Source organism: Pan troglodytes, chromosome 17 (genome assembly GCF_028858775.2).
Source record: "Pan troglodytes isolate AG18354 chromosome 17, NHGRI_mPanTro3-v2.0_pri, whole genome shotgun sequence".
Classification (NCBI taxonomy): domain Eukaryota; kingdom Metazoa; phylum Chordata; class Mammalia; order Primates; family Hominidae; genus Pan; species Pan troglodytes.
The window spans coordinates 79,941,349-79,964,765 of NC_072415.2; the positions used below are offsets into that span (position 1 = coordinate 79,941,349).

The 23,417-nt window shown below is 39.8% G+C and overlaps 1 protein-coding gene across 5 annotated transcripts in view; it reads right to left on the bottom strand.

The window, feature by feature from the left end:
• The window catches only part of CD226 (CD226 molecule), a 144,192-nt gene that overhangs the window by 57,415 nt on the left and 63,360 nt on the right, over positions 1-23,417 (bottom strand). The gene's annotated exons all lie outside the window — the stretch shown is intronic.

The following is a 23,417-nucleotide window of genomic DNA, read 5'->3' on the forward strand; positions in this document are numbered from 1 at the left end:
ATCTCATTCTTCAGATATACAGGGTTGTCTTACACATGGGTAGAGTAGGGCCCCACATGTGGTATCAATTCTTGATACCATGAAAGTCCACCAGTATTCTCCCACCTTCCTCACACCATTTCTGGAATTCCTAGCATAAAGTACTCAGTAATTGTCACTAAATATCTAAGTCCATGGTCCTTAGAGTGTGTTTGGGGGCCCTGGCATCTCTGTGTCCCTTTAGGGGATATGCAAGTTCAAATCTATTTTCCTGGTGATAATGAGATGAAATTCCCCCTCTTCACTCCAGTTCTCTCACAGGTATACAGTAGATATTTCCAGAGGCTCTGCCAGCTAGTGGTATGCATGCTCGAAAATTCTTGTGTTTTAAATTTTGCTCAATATTGATTTCTAATACAGTAAACATGACAGATATAGCGTACATAAACAAACACTCCCTGAGGGCCTTCAGTAATTTTTAAAATAGCATAAAAGGGTCTTGAGACCAAAAAGTTTGGGAACCTGATCTAAAGAATAAACTGTGGTAATTATTTCTTAAAATTAAGATAACCCAGCAAGGTAACAAGTGGATCTATTTATTAGTGATGAACACCTTCTTTCTTCTGATGGCATCACTAATGCCAACAAATCCTGACCTGCTATTTCAGTAGAGTGAGGCCTGGGCAGTAATGATGTCACAAAACTCTCTGGCACTAAGGGAGAAATGCAAAAAGTGGGAAGTCATCTGTCACTTCAACTATGTGACAGTTTCACTCAGGACTGGCCCAGGAGCCATTGTCTTGGCATACAAACAAAAGAAAAAAGAAATAGAGAAAGAGAGAAAGGAAAGAGGGAAGGAGAAAAAGAAGAGAGAAAAAGAAAAAAGGAGGGAGAAAAAAAAGGAAGGAAAGGAGACAGAGAAACAAGAGAGATGTCACATTTCGAAAGAGAGAATGAAAGCAAGTCTAAAGTGCAGTAAGATTTGCCATCTATTGAACTAGAATATCATGTCTACGATAGTTTCAGCCACACCAAAAACTAGCTTCTCATCTTCAGCATGCGGTTCCATGTGTCAAAATGTTGTAAAAAGAAAACCACAGCACTCCAGCTTTCTCCTCTGTACAACCGTTTACCAAAGGTAGCACTTTACCCACATAACACACACCCGGAAAACATTTCGTCTCTAAGTAATAAAGCAACACAAGAAAAGGGGAAGAAAGAAAAGCAAAGGAAGAAAATTCATTAAAAAAGGGAAAAAAGGAAATAAAAGCTTAAAAGAAACAAAAGGAAAATTAAAATAAAAATTAAAACAGGGAAAGGAAGACGTGAGAAAAGAAGGAAATGCGTGACAACATAAAATCAGATGCTAGCACACCATGTGGAGAAATGAAAGAACATAAATGAAAAAAAGAAGGAGAAATCGACTTTCATGTGAGCCCTTCTGGTCCCTGGGAAGTAAGAGGCAGCGTGAATGCGTGTCCTCAGTGCTCACACGCACAACTGTTTTGTGTTTTTCTTCTTCTTCTCTCTGGATGCTGCCCCGTCCCATCTCAGGAGCTTCCTTTGTCCGCCTATCTAACCAAAACCATGCTCTCAGGCCCCCGTGAACCTGCCGACTCAGGTAGAAACAGGGGTCTACTCATAGCCGTGTCTGCATTTTCACAAAGGACAATGCAGGAAGCAATGGGGAAAATCCTAGAGGGGATGCAGCTGTCTTTGGGGAGCAAAGTGCAGGGAGGTTACAGCAGAGGCTCCATGTGAGGACCTAGACCCGCCTCTCAATAGACTCAGCCTGGAGGTGAAAGAAGCGGTTCCCAACCCTAGAGCCAGGTGGTTCAGAAGCTCAGAGTAGCCCCTGATTAACCTTTCCTGACAAACAGAGTAACTGATTGGTGTTAGATGAAAATCAAGACCTATTACGACGTCGGCCAAACCTGCCTTGCCTCAGATATTGCTTGTGGCTTCTCAGACCACAGGCTCTTCCTGCAAAGCTCAGTGGAAGGCAGCTCAAAATGACCTTGAAAAGAACTGCCAGAAAGAGCCCACACAAACAAGAGAACCCTGGGATCCTGATGAACTTGGAATTGGAAAGTGGATTCACGTGAAACAGACCAAAATGTCGTAGTTAATTGGGAAGAAAAAAATTTGATTTCAATAAAACAAATACAAATAATGAAAACCAGCTTATACTTATATGTAGCTATGTATTAATACTTAGAATAAACATTGAATAGACTGTGTTGTTTTCCCATGATTTTTATTGCAGGATATCATGATTAAATATTCTCTATTTTGCATGTGGCTTCTCTGGCTTGACCACAAATCATCCTTGGAAATTATTTCAGTGCTTCATCACTTTTCCAACCACTGCTCATGCCCTGGGTACCCCAAACATTGCTGGGTACATCTTCACATCATGCCACTGCCCCTGCCCACTAGCACCTCCCTGGCTACTGACCTGTCCTCCTCACCATCCTCACTGGTCAACAGTTCTGCATGCAGTTTGAGCAGCTCTGCAAAATCCCTCACCAACTTCACAAAACCCTGAGTCATTTTACTGTCAGCTTGGTAAACCCAAGCTTTTGAATAGCTAGACCATTTTAGACTGCTCTGTACTTAGCACCTAGAACCATGCTTGGCATAAAGTAGAAAAGTCAATCAATATTTTTTGGATAAAAAATTTGCCAACCTAAAGAATGGGAGGAAATATTTGCAAACTATGCATCTGACAGAGGTCTAATATCCAGCATCTATAAGGAAGTTAAGCAAATTTACAAGAGGAAAACGACCCCATGAAAAAGTGGGTAAAGGACACAAACAGACACTTCTCAAAAGAAGACATATACGTGGCCAACAAGCATATGACAAAAAGCTCAATATCACTCATCATTACAGAAAGGCAAACCAAAATGACAATGAGACACCATCTCATACCAGTCAGAATGGCTATTACTAAAAAGGCAAAACATTACAGATGCTGGTGAGGTTGCGGAGAAAAGGGAACGCTTATACACTGTTGGTGGGAGTGTAAATTAGTTCAACCATTGTGGAAAGCAGTATGGCAATTCCTCAAAGAGATAAAAGCAGAACTACCATTTGACCCAGCAATCCCATTCCTGGGTATATACCCAGAGGAATATAAATCATCCCACTATAAAGACACATATGTACATGAATGTTCACTGCAGCACTAATCACAATAGCAAAGACATGAAATCAACCTAAACGTCCATCAGTGACAGATGGGATAAAGAAAATGTGTTACATATTCATCATGGAATACTATGCAGCCATAAAAAAGAATGAGATCATATGTTTTGTGGGAACATGGATGCAGCTGGAGGCTATTATCCTCAGTAAACTAATGCAGGAATTGAAAACCAAATACCACATGTTCTCACTTTCAAATGGGAGCGAAAGGATAAGAACTTATGAACATAAAGAAGGAAACAACAGACACTGGGGTCTAGTTGCGAGTGGAGGGTGGGAGGAGGGAGAGAAGCAGAAAAGGTAACTATTAGTTACTGAGCTTAATACCCGGGTGATGAAATAATATGTACAATGAACCCCTGTGACACATATTTACCTATGCAACAAACCTTCACATGTACCCACAAACCTAAAAGTTTTTAAAAAAATTTTTCTAATAAAATAAAACTGTATTTTTGACTTTAAACACTTGAAAAAATTAATTTGCAATTCACTTTGCACTCAATGTGCATGTATTTTTATTGATTTGGGGGGAGATTTACATCTATAATGACCCTAATATTAAGAAATATATTTAAAATAGTATTAGTCATGCCTAAACGAATTGATAGTTCTAGGCAACAATCCTCAGTGTCTGCAAATTCACAAATGCCATTTATGTTTCCACAGTACCACCTTGGAAGTCATAGCCTTGTCAAAATAATCAAACCTGATGCTAATCAAGCCTCCAAATCTAACCACCAACTTACAGAACTGCAAAGAGCAGAGAAACCTATCAAATGCCACCATGGGAAAGCAGCCCATGGGAATATGAAAAACTCAAGGTGACAACAACAACAAAAAAATGAAAGGTGGAGAGGAATAAACCTACAGGTTAAAGGGAGGTATTACACAGTAACAATGTGTGGAACTTGAAAAGGAAAAATTCATAGAGCTGGAGAAATGCAAAGTAGACACTTAATAATTTTAAGAAATTATTGCTGTTTTGTGAGGGGTGAAGGTAATGATGGTATCATGTTTATGTTAAAAAGAAAACTCATCTTTTGAGATTCAGGCTAAAATATTTATAGATGAGATGACTTAATGGCTGGAATTTGCTTCAAATTAATCAAGGGAAAGAGAGAGTGTGAGAAATAGAGAACAACAACACTGACCCAAACTTGATAGTCGGCGAAGCTATATACTGGTCACAGGGGAACTGATTACGCTATTCTTCCTATTTTTGTATATGTTTGAAACTTCCATTAAAAAAGCTTTAAAAGTATTTGTTTGTGGCCGGGCACAGTGGCTCACGCCTGTAATCCAGCACTTTGGGAGGCCGAGGCAGGCAGATCACGAGGTCAGGAGATCAAGACCATCCTGGCTAACATGGTGAAACCCCGTCTCTACTAAAAATACAAAAAATTAGCCGGGCGTGGTGGCGGGCGCCTGTAGTCCCAGCTACTCAGGAGGCTGAGGCAGAAGAATGGTGTGAACCTGGGAGGCGGAGCTTGCAGTGAGCCGAGATCGCACCACTGAACTCCAGCCTGGGCGACAGAGCAAGACTCTGACTCAAAAAAAAAAAAAAAGTATTTGTTAGTACAAGATTTGAGAAGCAAGAGAAGGAACCTAAATTGGAGTCCCTGCTTGTGAAAGGTACTTCACACACCCAATCTCTAATCCTAACAATAACATCCAATCAGTATTAATGTGCCTGTTTCACAGTTGAAAAAATATATATACTGAAGTAGCTTTCCCAAAGAGCTGAGCTGGCAAAGAACAGAATCAGAAACGCAACAAACTAATTTGGTTTTAAAGCTCATACATTTTTCATGCCAGAACACCACAAATGCTAAACTCTCTCCTGCATCTTTAACCTCCAATTCTAAGTGGACTGTTCTCTCTCTCACCTCTGAACGGGATCTTTCTCCCATTCCTGAAAACCAACTTTGGACCTTTTGGCGCCATCCAGTCCTTGTTTCTTCTTCCCTATTCATTCAAAATTCCAGGAGTGGGTTCCCATCCTGCTCGGCCTCACCCTTTCCCATGTGTGCTTCGACACAATCGAGCATCCATTTCCACCCTTCTACCAAGACTGCAAATGTCATCAGTGTTCTTGACCTGAATGCTGGATGTCCAGCCCTCCTGGAAATACTCTACCCCTTGGCTTCTGTGACATTGCACTTGCCTGCCTCTCCTCTCTCCTTTCTGACCTCCCTCTGCTATCTCCTTCATGCTTTCTCTTCTTCTGCTTGTCCCTAAAAAAAATGTGTGTTGTGCCCCCAGGAGTCCACTGCCCTTCCCTGTCTACTCACCATCGCTGAGTGAGCCTATCTACTCTCCTTGTTCAACCATCTCTTAGGTGCAGATCAAGTGCAAATCAATAGCGCCTGCTCAGTCAGACCTCTCCCCAGGGTTTCTAAAGCACGAGACGATAACTTGTTCTTACGATGCTTCAAACAGACTAAAAATTAAACAGCCCAGCATTGCCCTAAGCCATCTGCAGGAGCACTATTATTACACTAGCTAATTAGAAATGATGATAGTAGTAGCTCCAGTAGTTTCATGTATTCCCAACTGTGTCTAGACTATGAATATGCTCAATTAAGAACTTTTCTACAAACTCTTACTAGTCACCCAAATAAATGCAAAATGAAATGTTGACTGCATGATGACTAAGGAGGTCTCCTAAAGTGCCTGAGATAAAGTTCTCAAAAATAAGCAAGCAAAAGAAATAGAAAGGCAAATTCCCAGTTACAAGCAAGCAACAAAGTCCAGAAAGTGGAAAAATGGCATTTTGAAGCTCATAGGGCATGCAGTGTGGGAGGATGTGCTGAGGACAGAAGGAGAAACACAGACACAAAAGGCAGAATTTTCCAAGGATGCCTTTGCCTCCCTCATAGTTCTGGCTGTGACAGCCAAAAAGTGAAAAAGACAGTCGTGGTGGACACTGAACTGAGCTGTCAGGCAGCTTCAAGCAGAATAGAAACAGAAGCCTCTTCCCTAGAACGCATCAGCATTCCCAGAAAGAGAATGCAAGCTCCTGCCTACACTGTAGACTCCCTGTGTGCGTTCATTTCAAACATAGACAGCAATGACAGTATTGGATGGCATTTCTCTAAAAAGCTGCAATGTTCCCAGATGGCCAAGTTTGGGGATGTTACAGGTGGAATTGTGTCCCCCAACATTCCTATGGTGAAGTCCTAGCCTCCAGTACTTCACAACCTGATCTGATTTGGAAATAGGGCTGTTGCAGATACAATTAGTTAACATGAAGTCATCCTGGAATACGGTGGCCCCTAATCCAATATGACCGTGTCCTTATAAAAAGGGGAAATTCTGACACAGGCATGAATACAAGCAGAACGCCATGTGAAGATGAATGCAGAGGTTGGGTTGATGCTTCCACGGGCCAAGGAAGGCCAAAGATTGCCAGAAATTGCCAGAAGCTAGGCGAGACCTCTCCTTGCAACCCCCAGAGGGAACCAACCCTGCTGACACCTTCACTTTGGACTTCAAACTACAAGACAACACATTTCTGTTAAGTTACCCAGCTTTTGGTATTGTGTGCCAGCAGCTCTAGGACACTAATAGGGAGTAAGGACCATCAGGACGACATCTTGGGTACAGTCTGGGCCTCGCCAGCACCCACCAGAAGCAGCAAGTCCACCCCGCTGAGAAAATCGGCCGTCTTCACAACACTGCTTCCCACGCATTGCCATTTCTGTCTTTCATCGAAAGTGCAGATAAAAGGGAAAGGACCAAACAAGATAAAAAATAAGCTAAAAGACCGCTTAACTGAAAGGCACAGATAAAGTGGGAAGAATGAGTTACAATAAAGAGATAAAAACACAACCCGATAAAGCCATCATGAAGGAAAGCCAGGCAAGGCCATTTGTGGAAATAAAAAAATGAAGGGACTAGATTCAGGCTGCGTGTCCTGCATGGCAAATCAGGATTCAGCCCAGAAAATCCATATTAAGAGATGATTTGCAGTATGTCCAAAGAGCGATTCCCCTGTCTAAGCACTGAACAGCAAAGGACTTGCAATGCAGGCCCCGGCAGGTTTGTGATTCAGATTACCCAGGAGTCAAAGCAACTGCTGAGACCACCCGCCTCCCCAGCTTCAGAGCCCAGGCTGCCTCCAGGGGCAGCTCCGTGGAGCTCCAGAATCTTGAGATTGGCTCCTGAAAGGTAACCGTGGGTCCCCTTGGTGTAATGTTTGTTCAGGTTCTAATTGTTAAAAAAATAACTTTCAATCTCTCCACCATGGTACAATGAGAATGATGCTTTTTATTATAGTCAGTATCATAAGATTTGCTGAATCACATGGAAAAGTCAAACTTTTGAGCCATTCTGCAGTTTCTCTCAACCAGAAAAATTACTGACTAATGGGATATAAGAATTTTAAATATAGGTAGTACATCTCTGAGGTCTCATAAAACCAAAAAATAAAATGCCCAAGAGCATTGGTCTGTTTTCTACTAAAATGTTACCAATTGGCCCCCCAGGTTAGAAAATTTAATGTAGACTTTCTGCATGGCAGGTTTTTAACAGAAAAAGACATCAAGAGATTAACACCATCTCTAATGATTCCCTACTAGAGAATAGATTGTTAGTGATGGTCCCTGGAGACTACATTAAGCATTTTGTCCCATATACTTAAAAATATTTTCAGTATATTTTTAAAGTAAAATAATAAGCCTTGAACGAGTCCTTACTAAGTGCCAGCATTAAATGCATTACCTAAGCTAGTGCATTTAGTCCCCACAAATAAGTCACCCAGTTGTGAATGGCAGGACATTCTTACCTAGGCAGGGCGTCTAGGGAGCCAGTCTCAAACCAGCCCTGAGAAGGGACTCCGGTGACAGCCAGAGTTTTCTTTTCTACCCTGCAGCAGGGCAGGATCTCAGAGGCAACATCAGCTCCAAGGATGCCTCTGCTCCTAGATAGCTTATTTTCTGATGCCTTAACTCTTATAATTAGAAATCAATTTCTGCACTTGTCCTTGTTAAAATGCATATAAAATTTTCAATTCCTGGCAGGCACCAACACATTAGTGTGAAATTGTCCATTAGATTGTTTTCCAAGTAGAAAGCAAGGAAGATGTTTCCCACAGGAGAGTGGCCAGCAATAGACTTGCTGTAGCAAAGGAGAGAGAGGAGAGCCCAGAACTAGCCTTGTCCCTGCCAAGGTGAGTGCACCGCGGGGCAGAGGGCAGAGAAGGAGAGTGAGTGGAAGTGCGGGATTGGTGGGAGACTCATGCAGAAAGATGGACTGCAAACCAGAGGCGGTGAAATTTTACCTCCTTTATTTTTCCTTCCTTTACTCATTCAACATTCATTCCTTCATCCACAAAGATTACTGGGTGTAAATAAAACACAGACTGGGTTAGGGGAGAGACACACAAGCAGATAATTGCTGTAAAAAGACGATAAGTCCTCCAAAGAACAAAGTGATGAAAGCACAAAGAGAGCCTGTAGAAATTTCCCACTGAGGCCCTGATGGCATCTGCAGAGACCCAAAGAGACAGAGCTGTGAGTTTCAGAAGCAGCTATTGCCCGACTGTGCTCACCAAGGTCTGTCAAAGATTCTCTCACCAAACACAAGGGTATTTGCCAGAAGAAAATCTATTTAGGACTCCAAACTTAAGCTGTTCGATTGCATAAGTTTGATGCCTTTAGAGCATCTACTCCAGGTTCAATTTCCTTCCTCTTCTCATATTTTCTGACCATGTCACTATTTTAGTATCTACTTCATTACATTTCTTTGGTATTTCCAGATGGCTTTGTGGAGAACAAATAAGTACCATTTGTGATGCATGACATACGAAAAATGACTAAGAACCAACTGATATAATGTTAGAAATGGGAAACCAAGAAACAGTACCTGCACACCCTCACAATGTACTCTACACATACTATATACGCCTAGATGTGAACTTACATATTTTGACTTCCATTGAAAAAAAGATGTAATAAAATTAAGTTAATTCTAAAACTAAGTTTTAAAACACACTGCTCAGGAAATCAGAGGTTCACCATTGGTAACAGTGTGATTCCTATCCAATTAAAATTGCTCTGAAAATTGGAAGATAATTTCTGCAAATTTCTGCAGGCAAAAGACATGACCTATGAAATAGAAGCCATTTTCTGTAGGGAAAGGAGAACACAAGGTCCTCTGGTCTTGCTCAGCGCTGCAAAAATCTCCAGTCAGGAATAGCAACAGGACTCAAAGAAAAGCAAACTAAAAATTCACCCTTACAGCTCTCTCCTGAAAATGTGAATATGAGCCCTATTTTGCCTAGCAAAATATTTCACGCTTTAACTGGCCGCAGGCAAGAAAGGTGAGGATTTCTTGGAGGACTTCGAGTTTCAGACAATATTCACGTTCGTTGTAAGGGAAAATGGCAAATGACGAATGGGAAGAACTGAAAGATGAAATCTTTGCTTGGGTTTCGCTAAGCAATAAGTTCCAAACACCCTGCAATGCAGGGAACTCCATAAAAATGGAGCAGGAGCCGGGCTTGACTCGGACAGTGAGCAGATGCTGTCAAGCTCTACGGACACCTCCTGGGACCTTTCTGCCTTCTTGAAGCACCCCAGCTTCTGTGCTCTCTTCTCCCCTAATAGCCAGCACCTGCCCCGCTAGGTTGGAGCACTGCCCAGGGTGGCTGGAGCCTGCCTGAGAATGCACACACTGATCAAGGGACCCTGATCCAGTGACTGACCCTGGTAGAGTTTGCTTTTCCTGACCAGGCAGCTTCCCTAGACTTCGCTGGATCCTGTGCCCTTGCTGGATCTCTCCTTCCCTTTCCAATCCAGATCCCCTGATGGGTTTCCCTGCGAACACTTCCTAATGGGTCCTTTTCACATTTATCCTCTTCTCAGGGACTGCTTCTGGTGAATGCAATCTAAGGCAAGCACAATTGTAGAACTTTACTAAATTGTACTTGGAGCCTAGAATCTAAATTTCCATCAGTGTGCCTGGAACCAGATTCCTAAATGTCTTTTTTGTTTTTCAGATGGAGTCCCACTCTGTTGCCCAGGCTGGAGTGCAGTGATGGTATCTTGACTCGGCACCTCCTGGGTTCAAGCAATTCTGCTGCCTCAGCCTCCCGAGTAACTGGGATCACAGGCACGCACCACCATGCCCAGCTAAATTTTTTGTATTTTTAGTAGAGATGGGGTTTTGCCATGTTGGCCAGGCTGGTCTCGAACTCCTGATCTCAAGTGGTCCGCCCACCTCGGCCTCCCAAAGTGCTGGGATTACAGGTGTGTGCCACCACGCCTGGCCCTTGAATGTCTTCTTGATAACATGACCTGAGTCAATGAAATCTCTCTCATAGAAGCAGAGGGTAGGATGGTGCTTACAGTGGCTGGGGATTAGGAGAATGAGGGGATAACGGTTAAGAGGGTACAAAACCTCAGTCAGACAGAAGACATAGGATTCTTCCTTTTTTGAGCTCCGTCACACAGCTTGATGCATATAAATAAGAGAGTATTGCCCATTTCTAAATTTCTAGAGAGTGAATTTCAAATATTCTCACCACAAAAAAAGTTAAGTATTTGAGAGGATGGATACATGAACTAGCTTGATTTAATTATTACACATTATATTTATAAGTTATAACCTCTGTTTGTACCCTATAAATTTATAGAATTATAAATTGTCAAATTACAATTTAAAAATTAATAACAAAACAAAACCGACTCTGTCTTTGACTCTCTGTTTGGCTCTATCACTCTCTCAAGTCCCAGCTTGACCTATCTCTCTCCCAGGACTTACCCACAGTAATCTCTCAGCCACTGAATCCTACGGCTCTCTCTTTCCACACTTTTGTGTAATTGGATATAACAAAGTACTGCACTTGCAAAATATAAACTGTCGTGTTTTCTATTTCTGTGGCTATGTCTTGCTTTTCTCAGTTACGCCAAGCTCCTTGGAGGCAAAAATAATTTCTAAAATATTTGTTTGTTTCTTGTTACTCCACCATGTTTCAAAAGCTTGCCAGTTAATTGTAGGGTGAATTGTACTCCTTCTAATCTCAGGAAAAACCTTATATAATAGCTTGTACATATTGGATGATTAATAAATACTTGAGAATTCATTTACTACATCTGTAGGAGTTAAGCACAATCTCAAAGAAATCTGCACAACAGCAAGAATGACTAACACAAAGATGATGAACAGTGTTCTTAACCAAACAGAATGAAAATTTGAGATATGGTTATTAGAGGCTTCCCTACATTGTTTCAACTGGACTATTAAAATAGTTGTCAAAATGAACTCTAATTGTAGCCCCTTTTCCCTCCAATTCATATTGCATCAAAGACTATATAACTAACATATAAATCTTATCAGGCTACAGCTGTACTTTGAAAGGTTCAGATGTTTCCTATTCCTACTACAGGACAAAGCACATGTTCTTTAGCAAAATCCTATATGATTTTATTCTTGCCTTTGTCTCCATTCTCATCTCCTACTAGAATCTGCCATATACTCCAGTTTCCCCAAGGACATTATTCACCTTTATGATCTTGCATCAGCTATCTCTTCTTCTGGAATGCCTTCATATAATCCTTCCACTTCATTCCAAGAACACTGCTATTTATCCTACAAAATTTATCCTGTGATGCCACCTTATCCTGTGATGCCACTTATCCTGTGATATCACTTATTCTGTGACACCACCTATTTCAAGGAAGTATTTTCTTACTCATTTCAAAATAGGCTAACCACTCCCTCCTCTGTTTTACCTCTACCTTCTATTGTGTTGTTTTTTATTTGTTGTCATTTACTTCCTACCCTAAGAAACTATCCACTCCTTAAAGACATTGTACCTTCAGTATGTCTAATCTTAGCAAAATGCCAGGCACATTAAGTCTCCCAATAATTTTGGGGGGACTAAATGGACGAGAAAACATCTCCAAAGATGATGTGTTGTAAATTTAGTGAATGATACCAGGAACTCAGAGCAATATTTTCCAGTCCAGGCCCTACATGAGTTTGGGTCTCCATTCCGACTTTTGCCAAATGGAAACCCACACAGCAGCTTTCCCTCCTGGCACCACACACCCCTGAGCATCAGCCAGCACTGCAAATTTATGGTTTTAATACCTCCTCTCCAAACAGCTCCAGGTGCTTTTCAAACCACAGAAAGATCAACAGTATTTCTCACAACTCCCTGAGGTAGAAGAGGCTGAAATTATTTAGTTCAAACCATAATGAAGTTAAAATGAAAAATATAACAATATTAAAAAACCAGTGTGAGTACAGCTATTAGCAGGGATAGTTGTAATCATCACATCGATTCAGAAAAGCAAGTAGCCCAGAAAAAACTAACAGCAAGAGGGAAACAAGAGTGTCCATGGTATTTATTTTGGATTTGCAATGAAATTTGGGAATTAAAGGAGATAATAATACATGTATTCAGCATTTAATTTGTGTTCTTTATACGTCAGAGGAAATGTCTGCAAATTAATCCTACGCAACAATAATTCTGTAAAGCATTACATATGTGAAGATGACTACACCAAGCATTAGTTGAAATAGAGAATATTGGAAAGAATCTAAATGTCCAGAAACTTAACAAGGTGAAGCAAATTATGAAAAGTAAAGATCAGTCTATCAGTATTGGAAATGCTTATGACATAATGTACAGAAAAAAATTATCAATGACATGTATGTACACTTTGCTAACAGTTAGAACATGTGTGTGCTCTGAATGAGAGTTGAACAGGAAATGGGAAGAGGAAACACAAGAACGGCAGCCTGAACTTTTTTCATTTATTTCTTTTATGCATTTTAAAATTTCTGTAAATGTTGTTTTGATACTCTTGGTGCACTGTGTTAGTAGTTTTCTAAAGAAGGAGGTAGCCCTGTGAAGATGGGCACACCTTGGAGACTTGCGTCCAAAGACTAGAACACAGAAAGGAAAAATAGGAACTTGACTTCACAGTGGGAAAACGTGGCAAACACACCTTAACCACATGATAGAGACCAACATCTCAGTGACGCTGCGTGGATATGAGGCACCCCTTGATATGATGTGATGAGAAGGGGTTCATGACTCTGGTATTCTTTCCAAAATTCCATATTCCCAGTCCTAATCGTGAGTGAAACATCAGACAAACCCTAACTGGGAGATGCTCTGCAGGACACTGGGCTAGTAATCCTCAGGCCTCACAGGGTTGTGAAAAGCAAGGAGAGACAGAAACTGTCACAGATCAGAGGAAACTGGGGAGAAGTGGCAACTCAATGCAATGTGGTGGCCTGGTAGAGGAGACCCTGGAAAGGAAAGAGGACAAAACATAAACACTTTGGATCCAAATAAAGTCTAGAGCTGAGTTAATGGTAGTATACTAGTTTCAGTTTCTTTGGTTTAACAAACATACCACAATAATGTGAGATGTTAACAATGGGGGAGACTGGATAAGGGGTATATGGAAACTATCTGTACTAGTTTTCCCACTTTTCTGTAAATCTAAAAATATTCTAAAATTTAAAGATTATTAGAAGGGTAAGAGAGCCAGATTTGGGAGTCTATAAAAGAAAAGAAACACAAGACAGATGGTAGAGCAGAAGGAATGTTTTTGCAACACCATCTTGAGTGGTACAAGGCAATGGAGTAAACACCACGAGACGTTGGGACTACACTGCAGTCGGTTAGGAAAGAGGAATAATAATGAGTTCTCATGGGTGGAACCAAGGCCATAAATAGCAAACTGGGTGTTGGCGAAGTGAGTTAGCTCAACATACTGGTGCACAAGAAACAATGTTAATTGAAATGGTCCAATATTTTGCTAGCTAAAAAGTATAAATTTCTCTGTCTTCCTTGAGATAGGTCCATGTTGGCACATGTGAGTTAATCTTATTTTTTGAAGTGAGTACTGTCAAAAAATTCAGAGAAGGCTTCAGTGGAACAGGTTTGGGGTGCTGGAGATTGCCACAGAGCCCCATCTTTCCCTTGAGGAAGGGTAATAGAGTGGATTAGCAAAGAGCAACTGAACACCGGCATCCTTTCTCCAAATGCTGACATTTATCCAACTAGAATATTGAGCTATTAAAAGTCTATTAGCCTAGCAAGCCCTGGGAACTGCCTTCTTCATCTTTGGAAGTTGGGACCAAAACAAATTGAAAATAAACCCTAAACAGATATTGCTACAAACCACATACGAAGAGCGACCTTAAAGTCCATGTTCACAGAGTGGGCACAACTGATGCGGCCAGGCACTCCACTTCACCCATCCCCGCAGGTCGGCAATCCTCACACACACGGGAATGCTAACACTCATATAAGTTTGGAATAACACCCAATTCACTCAAAATGAGGCCAGAATTCTCAACTCTAATCCAAAGCAACTCTCTTTTCACCACACTTATCTGCCCCATGTATTACTTTTTCATGTATTTTCTAATCACTTGATTAAAATAAAGAGGTAAATACTTTGGTATACATTTTTAACTGTGATTTTTATTCTTTTCTCAAAATAAAATAGAATATGCTCATTTTACATGTGTGTATGTGTGTGTGCATATGTGTGTGTGTATTACTAATAAGCATACTGAACTAAGAGTCTTTGCCCACAAAAATATATCTCTTAATCATATTTCTTGGCTGTGGACTTAACTTTTTGTTCAACTGAATACAGTAAATTCTTCATTTTCTTATATCTATTCAAAGTGTTTCTTTTTATTATACTTTAAGTTCTAGGGTACATGTGCACACATGCAGGTTTGTTACATATGTATGGTGCTGGGAAAACTGGCTAGCCATATGTAGAAAGCTGAAACTGGATCCCTTCCTTACACCTTATACAAAAATTAATTCAAGATGGATTAAAGACTTAAATGTTAGACCTAAAACCATAAAAACCCTAGAAGAAAACCTAGGCATTACCATTCAGGACATAGGCATGGGAAGGATTTCATGCCTAAAACACCAAAAGCAATGGCAACAAAAGTCAAAGTGTTTCTTTCATTTCTTCATTTAAACATAAAATGGTTGAGCCTTCTTATGGGAAGAAATTTGTGAAAACCCAGAAGACATCAAAATCTGCAATGTTGTCATAAAGTGAGTGGCTATTTTTAAAATGATGCCTCTTCTATGTTTTTGTTTGTTCACTTATATCCACATATCTTTTCCTTCCTGAGTTCTGAGAAAGGGTATACAAAGCTCTGTACATTTTGAGATTGAGATGTCTAGACTACAAAATTCTTTAAATTTTTGGACACAAAATTCCTCTCTGCTGAGGGCTAGAACAAATGTCACCTCTGATTTGCTCAGGGATTTGGCTATATTTCATGATCCTTATTAAGAAAGATGATAATAATCTAGTCTTTAGGTCTGACTAATAATAACAGCTATAGTTTGAGGACTTATTATCTGCTTGTGACTATATTCAGTGCTTTGCATATGCAGTACTATTTCATTTTCACATTTACAATTCAGTGAAGTATGGATTATTGTATCATTTTACAGATGATGAAATTCAGGGTAGAGAAGTAAAGAGAAGAATCAGTCTTTGGATCTAATCACTTGTAACAAATGGGATCTGTTTCTCTCTCTCTCCTCAGCTTTAGGAAAGGAACCACACAGCACAAGCAGGAGCTAGCAGATAAAAAGCATTTAGGGAACTCAGTGCAATAAACAGTTTGTCTCACTGGTTTCTTATAACTAGAATAAGGTACTCCCAGATCTAAATGACACTCTGCTTATTATGAATAGGGACAATAGAAAAGATCACTTCTGATGGGCAGATTCCTCTAGCACCAGCACCAGACGGTGGGATAAACGGGCTCTGGGATGCGCCGTCATACCTGCCAGCCCAGCAACCACAGCCATCTTCCCTGTCTCCACCCCTTCACCTTTCCCAATAGCAGTGGATGACAGAGAGAGACATCACCAGAATACCAAGGATATCATAGAAAGAAAAATGAACGTGGAAACATTTTAGAAAATAGATCGCCAGAGCTCTGAAAACCAAAAAAGTCCTTATTGAAGAGATAAGTGTGCCTAAAGGATTTGTTATTGTCACAGAGCACAGATCAAAGATGGGATTATTTAAGCTTTTTATTTCTCAGAGTGAGAAAAGGACAGGTCTGGTCATAATTAAAAAACAAAATAAACTTTTTATTTTCTAAACATGTGCTTTTTTCTAAATGAAAAACTGCCTAAAGCAACTCTAGAATTTTATTAATCTATGTTTATGCATTACATGTGAACATTATTTAAAAAAAAATAGATCATCTTAGAGCGAACTCAGTAAACACATGCCATACTCTTAGAGTAACAACCTTTGTAAATTACCGTTTAAATTACAAGCGTGGGGTAAGTTGGTGCTTAGAGTAGTTGGGAAGGAGGCAGGAGAAGTCTCTGCAGGATGGACCTCACGAGCAGGCAGGAGTTCAGTGTGGGCAGAGAACTCTTTTTGCAGGGCTCAAGTGTCCTAGTGAAATGCTAAGCCTGCATATTATGGAGCAAGGGACCAGCCCTCTGAAAGATGGGCTTCAGATGTGCTAAAAGAATTGGAGAATTATAGACAACCTCACCGGAAAGGGAGAAAAAGGAAGAAGATGTTTCTTATTAAAGTGTGAAGGGGAAAAAATGGCATCCCATGACTTCTCTATCATTCTATTGATCTTAATGAGGTTTCTGGAAACAAAATGAGTTGGGGGAAATGCACTACTTCTATTAGAGAGATTTCCAAAATTTGGAAAGCTGTCTCACTGTGATCATATTTTCATAGCATGATTTTGGAACAATAATCTAAAATGTCCAGTATTTATACTACCATCTATGAATTTGGTTTGTATGTATTATGTCAGAATGTGAAAAATCTCTGGCTCTGAAATTCTACCTTTCTATATAATATTTCAGATCACACCTGCAAAACTACTCTATGACCTTGACATTTTTGATGAGTTTGATGAGATCTTCTTTGACTGCTTCAAGTCAATCACCTCATATCAGTGCCATTGGCAATTTGAGGAAGACAAAGAGGAGCTTGGTTCAAGCTGATTAGCACTACCAGAAAAGAAACTCACAGTGAACACCATATATCAATTATTCCATTGAGTTCATGGACCAAGAGGAGAATATTTATTTTCAAGTTTTGTGGTTAGCAATTCCTTGTGATAGTTCTGCCAGTTTCCAATTTTCTCACTGAAGGGCTACAGAGTTCAGTATTTGTGCCAAGTCCTATATATTGCTCCTTTACAAAAGCATTTCTACTGAAGTAAATTGGAAAAAGAAGAAAAGGCAAGATAGACTAGACTTTTGGCCCTCCTTCTAATTGAGAATGACAACCACAACCATTTCAGTTGCATTCAGCTGTCATTCTGTTACTCCCAATAAAACAGAAATGTTCATGCTCTAAAGTAACTAACACACAAATAACCATCAATTGAGGACCTACTATATTTAAGACAATGTCCCAAATTCTCAGCCAAATCTCAAGGAAATTGCAAAGGAAAGTCAAAGGAATTAAAATCAATAATGCAATAGGTCCTCACTCGCCTGAAAGTAAATTGGCACAAGAAAACATCCAAAAAATATATTTTTACTATCTTAGCATACTCTGATTTTCTAGAAATTCTACTCTTGTTCAGTTTAAAGTGAGGGAAGATTTTACTTTGAAGTATTAGAGCTTTACCAGAGTTGTTCATTTTGGAAACAGTATCGTTAATGATTGACAATGCCATTCAGGGTAATCACATCTTCTAGTCATAGTTCACAGTGATTCTAAATGGAGGTGAACACATTTCACCATTTCATTTTATCCCTCTCACACAATAGCACCTGGACACGATTTCAAAATGGTTAAGGAGACTTATAAAGTATTTATTACAGAAGAGAACATTGGATCTGATAGGGTTGATAATCATTGCTATTTGCTTTATTAGTAGCAGAATGAGTAAAAATATGCAGAAATGCATACACACTTTAGCAAATGATCAAAGAGTCCACATGTTGTATTTTTAATCTAATAAATGAATTCAATGTTAATGTAACTAACCAAAGGTCCCCAGGTACTTTGTATCATGCCATGGTTCTCCATTTGCCAGAATTCATCTAACAGCCCCATTAAAATTGTAAACACTGGAAGCAAAGATGAAATGGAGAAAACAATTCTTTTCCAGATTACAGTTAGTTCTCAAATATACCGTTGGAAGCTAGGTCAGAAAGAACTTAGATAAATATACTTCCTATGAATTGGTATATGTCCTATTGCTACGTGCCATTTTTTAAATGCAGAAACTAATTGAAATAGTTGCTTTGAAATATTTAAGCTCAGTGTTTGCCATTCTCCTTTGCTCTTTTATCTCACTACACACTCTTTTTCTAAGTTAGGGATGACTTCCATTTCCCCTGCATAGTACGCACTTTCCCCAAAGTCTGCAATTTAATTTCCACCTCCATAATTTTAAATATTTTAAAGTTATCATTTTACACTCTCAATTTTCCTCCACAATTGCCTTCAGTAATGGCTTCCTAACTCTATTGTCTTGGAATTACATTTTTCACATTTATAGGTTTGTCTTTTAAAAGCAAAACAAAACAAAAAAGCCATAAAATTTGGGGATCAGAATCAAATCACAGGATGTGCCAGAGCCAGTGGTAATGATTACAGATATACCCTAATGTGAGGTTTATTGCAGTTGTGCTATTTCATTTCAGAGGTATATTACTGTAGAATAACAGTTAAGAGAACAAAGCATATTTTTTTGCCTGTCAATAGATTCAATTGCATTTTACAGCAAAAATAATTTACTCGCAGGTTTAAATTAGACATCTAAGTGATGCAAATAAATAAATCACTGATGATTTCAGCAATCAGAGATAACCACAGAGATACTGATTTGTGATTTATTTGTAATATACCACAAACAAAACTAAAAACGTCAATGTATATTTCAGGAAAAGATTAATTTGGTGTGTGGTTACTTATAAAATCATGTAAGAGTAACAAGACAAAACCAATTTTAAATAATAGAATTTAAGAATGCTCTAGCCCTAAGGAATAATTTAGTATGACATTGACCATCTAACCATCCCTCTATTTCCTCTCCCAAAATATAGTTCAGATGCTGAAAGTGAAATACATCTTAAAAAATAAAAGGTAAAATATAGGCTGTCAGACTAATCTGTACTGAATAAAATATCCTCCAGAAAGCCATGACTCAAAACATTTATCATCTCAACAAGAAACAATGATGTGTTTGATTCATAAAGTAATACAAAAAGTATATTTGTTTTCCTGATGTTTAGACAAGCATCAAACCACACAATATTTTTTAATGAGTCATTGGACTAGAAATCTTAGCTTTATTTTTCATACTGAATACATGGTTCATCCACTAGGGTATCAACCTACTAGGGGCATGAACTGTCCTTTTTATACATTTTGTACATAAGGGAACAGACGAGATTCTTATACTCAATATGAGCACCCAATGGGCACTCATTATATGCTCATCAAGTTTGCTTTAAGGGATGTTGAGAGAGCAGTATAACTTTCTGCATACTAATTCTGAACCTTTGTGACATGGTATCCTTCTGACAATCTCTATCTTGGTTAATACCATCTCCCCACATGACCTGCTATCAAGATTTGAAGCCAAGCTTCACTCCTTCCTTTGTGCATCCCTCTCATTTCACTCACACCCAAATCCTGTCACTTCCTCCTCCTTAATAGCCTTACATCTGCCTACTTCTCTGCTTTCCCACTTGAACAGGTTCTTATAATCACCTCTCCCCAGGTGGTAATGACAAGGGCCTTGTCATAATTCTCTATATACATTACATAGTACAGCCAGAGTAATCTTTGTAAAACAGATCTGGCCCTGTTACTCCCTAGCTTAAAATTCTATGTATCCCCAAAGCCTCCAGGATAAAATTCAAACTTCTCAGCACATATTCTAAGGCCTAATAGAAGTAGTCATGGTTTCTCCAAGGGTCAGCTCTGGTCCACCACTCACCTTGCCCCTGGGCTCATTCTCAGATCCTCCAACTCACCACATACACTCCATCTCACATCTGAACTCTGGACCAGGCCACTCCCTCCCCCAGCACCATCTTTCCTTCCCTCCTTCTCCTGCTTTCTGCCTCTTCCATTGAGCTTTCCTGGGTTGCTCCTCCTCCTCAAGCTAGGTTACACCCCCCCCCCCAACACACGCACTTTATGCTCATATTTTAGCCTACATGCACCTCTTCATTTACAGTGCTGCTCCTAAGATATGCCTCTTGTGCAGCTGTTGACTTTTTAAAAATAAAGCACAGGAATTTATATGTTCTCCTACCTGATTTTAGTGTGTTAGCGCTGTTAGTTTAGTTTAGTTGTTAGTTTGAGTTTACTTTTCCAAATGGGTGCTTTCGTCTATCATTGAGAACTTCAGGTATGACCTGAGTTATGTGTATAAATATATCTTTAACTCTTCATACAGCTTCTTGGACAAGGGGGGAGTCATTGAAAAGGATCAAAGATTGAGTCTCCTGTCTAATACTTAATCCATTGTTGATTATGCTTTGAGATCACAGAGGGAAGTTATAGTGAAGGAAAATGAGTGATTTGAATTCACTCCAAAGAGGAGCAAAAGAGCTTTATAATGACCAAGAGCCCCTGGCTCTAAAACCTTGAAAACAAGTCAGCTGCCCACTGAACCCACCTACCCAAGGCCATATGAGATGAAATTTGTGCCTCACCAGCCACACCAAGCAAGCAGAAGGGCACAGCCAATTTAGTCTTCAACATGGAGGTGAGTTCATCTCAATTAAACAAATCTACTTTTAAGGGTCTATTGTAAAATATGTGTGAGGCAATGTTGATGGGACAAGACCTATCACGTCCCTGAAAGAGCTTACAAAAAGAGTCACCTACTTCAATTACAAATTCAGTTCAAAACTATTTGGTAAGGGCCTAGTACATGAGAAGTACTAAAGAAGCTATTAGGGCCAGGCACGGTGGCTCACGCCTGTAATCCCAGCACTTTGGGAGGCCGAGGCAGGTGGGTCACCTGAGGTCAGGAGTTCGAGACCAGCCTGGCCAACATCATAAAACCCCATCACTACTAAAAATACAAAAATAAAATTAGCCAGGTGTGGTGGCAGGCACCTGTAATCCCAGCTACTTGGGAGGCTGAGGCAGAAGAACCACTTGAACTTGGCAGGTGGAAGTTGCAGTGAGCCGAGATTGTGTCATTGCACTCCAGCTTTGGTGACAGAGTGGGATTCTGTCTCAAAAAATAAATTAATTAAAAAGCAGCTATTAAGGATAGATTGGATAATACCTCAGGCATGGTCTCGGTCCTCACAGGGCTTAGGAACTAATAAGGAAGCCATAAAACTAAACAGATGGTTACAATGTAAAATGCACTGTGAGCTCTGTGCAGGGACACAGTAGGAAAGGAGCCAGATAGAGAGCAATGTCTTGACTTGGAGCAGAGCCACAGCCATCAGCAGGCATCCAGGGCACCTATAGACACCCCTGTGCAAATAGGGGAGTCATGGAAAACACAGATGGAAAGTGGAAGGCCTGGACTGTTGCCCAATACGCATCTGTATAATTTCGTGGACTGAATGTGTGGGGCAGGCTAGTGATACTTCAGGAAGGGCTGAGATTGTTGCTGCACTGATACAGACGTGGGATGCAATCAGAGGAGGCGGGGACCATGGGCCCTCCCAAGGCCTAGAAATGGAAAGATGAAGAAGTATTTAGGAAATAATGTCACTGCCAGAGGACCTGGCAGCCAAATGAAGAAAAGAGCCGAAAGGAAATAAATGGCAAACTGAGAAAAAGGTTAACACTTTAAACAGAAAATGTTCGGACAGTTGAGGCTTCAAGCACTGCGTCCAATGAGTATTGGATATTATCTCAGCTAATTTGCCACTTTGTTTCTCAAGGATAACCAAGAACTGGTTGTGGCCTCTCTGTTTCCATAATGCTCAAACTGAAGAAAAATAATGGAGCAACCCAGGCAATTTAAACATTCCAGGAACGCTGTCAGGGAGCTTTTTTCAAACATAGGAAGGAAAAAACTGACCGTTTACATAGCTACAAAAAAATATCTAAAATATTGTCAAAAGAAGTCTTGAACCAAGGAAATTTATCACATAAGACAAACCATTTCATTTTCACCATAATATTTAAAGGATCATCCAGGAAGTAGACAAAACTCTTCAAACAATGTCTAGTATCAAAAGAAAGTGAATAATTCTACTTTCTGAAAGAACTGAAGGCAAGGAGATTACCTAAATTTTAAGAGTAAATAAATGCTGAAGAGACAAAACATAATATCTGTCTGTGAAGTAAATGGCACCAGGCAAAGCACATTTTCATCTTATTTCGCTGAACAATGCAGGCCAGGGTTATTAAGTCTGACAAGGCAAATTGTTTATCATGACTGAGTCATAAATACTAGTACCAAGAGATGTGATTTACTGAACAGTACCAAACACCGAATGAGGATTTTGTAAATGAAGTTATTTCAAAAAAGAGTCAGTTACTATAAGAAGCATGAGTTATCCTCTTACTTTCATCTACTTTCGTTGCCACTCTTTTTTTTTTTTTTTTTTTCCAAAGACAAGGTCTCACTCTATTGCCCATGAGCAATCACAGGTCACTGAAGCCCCGACCTTTCAGGATCAAACCATCATCCCACCTCAGCCTCCTAAGTAGCTGGGACAACAGACATGTGCCACCACACTCAGCTAATTTTTATATTTTTTTGTAGCAACAGGGTTTTGCCAAGTTGCCCAGGCTGGTCTCGAACTCTAGGATCAAGGGATCTGCCTGCCTCAGCCTCCCAAAGTGCTGGGATTACAGGTGTGAGCCACCATGCCTGGCCTTGTTGTCACTCTCTACACAGGCTCAAACCCAAAAATAGAAACAGGAAAAACTGAAGATATTTTTAAAACTGCTTTGCTTTCCTGGGGAAGATATTACAAATGAACTTACTTCTCTACTTCCATTTGCTTTGATAAAAAGAAGACTAGAGGTCTCTTTGTTCTTCACATTATGAAACAGGAATTTTCCATAGAAAATCCATCCCCTACTGCCTTGAAATGTCCATTTATATACAAGATAAAAACAATGCTTCATGGAGTTTATAATATAGAATCACTTATTGCCTCACCAATGCATTCATTTCTTCATTTTTATATAAGAAAACTTGACACTTCTCCTTTTTACTTACATGAAAATTCATTCCTCTGTATTTTTCTTTATACCCGGTAGTACTTATAATTA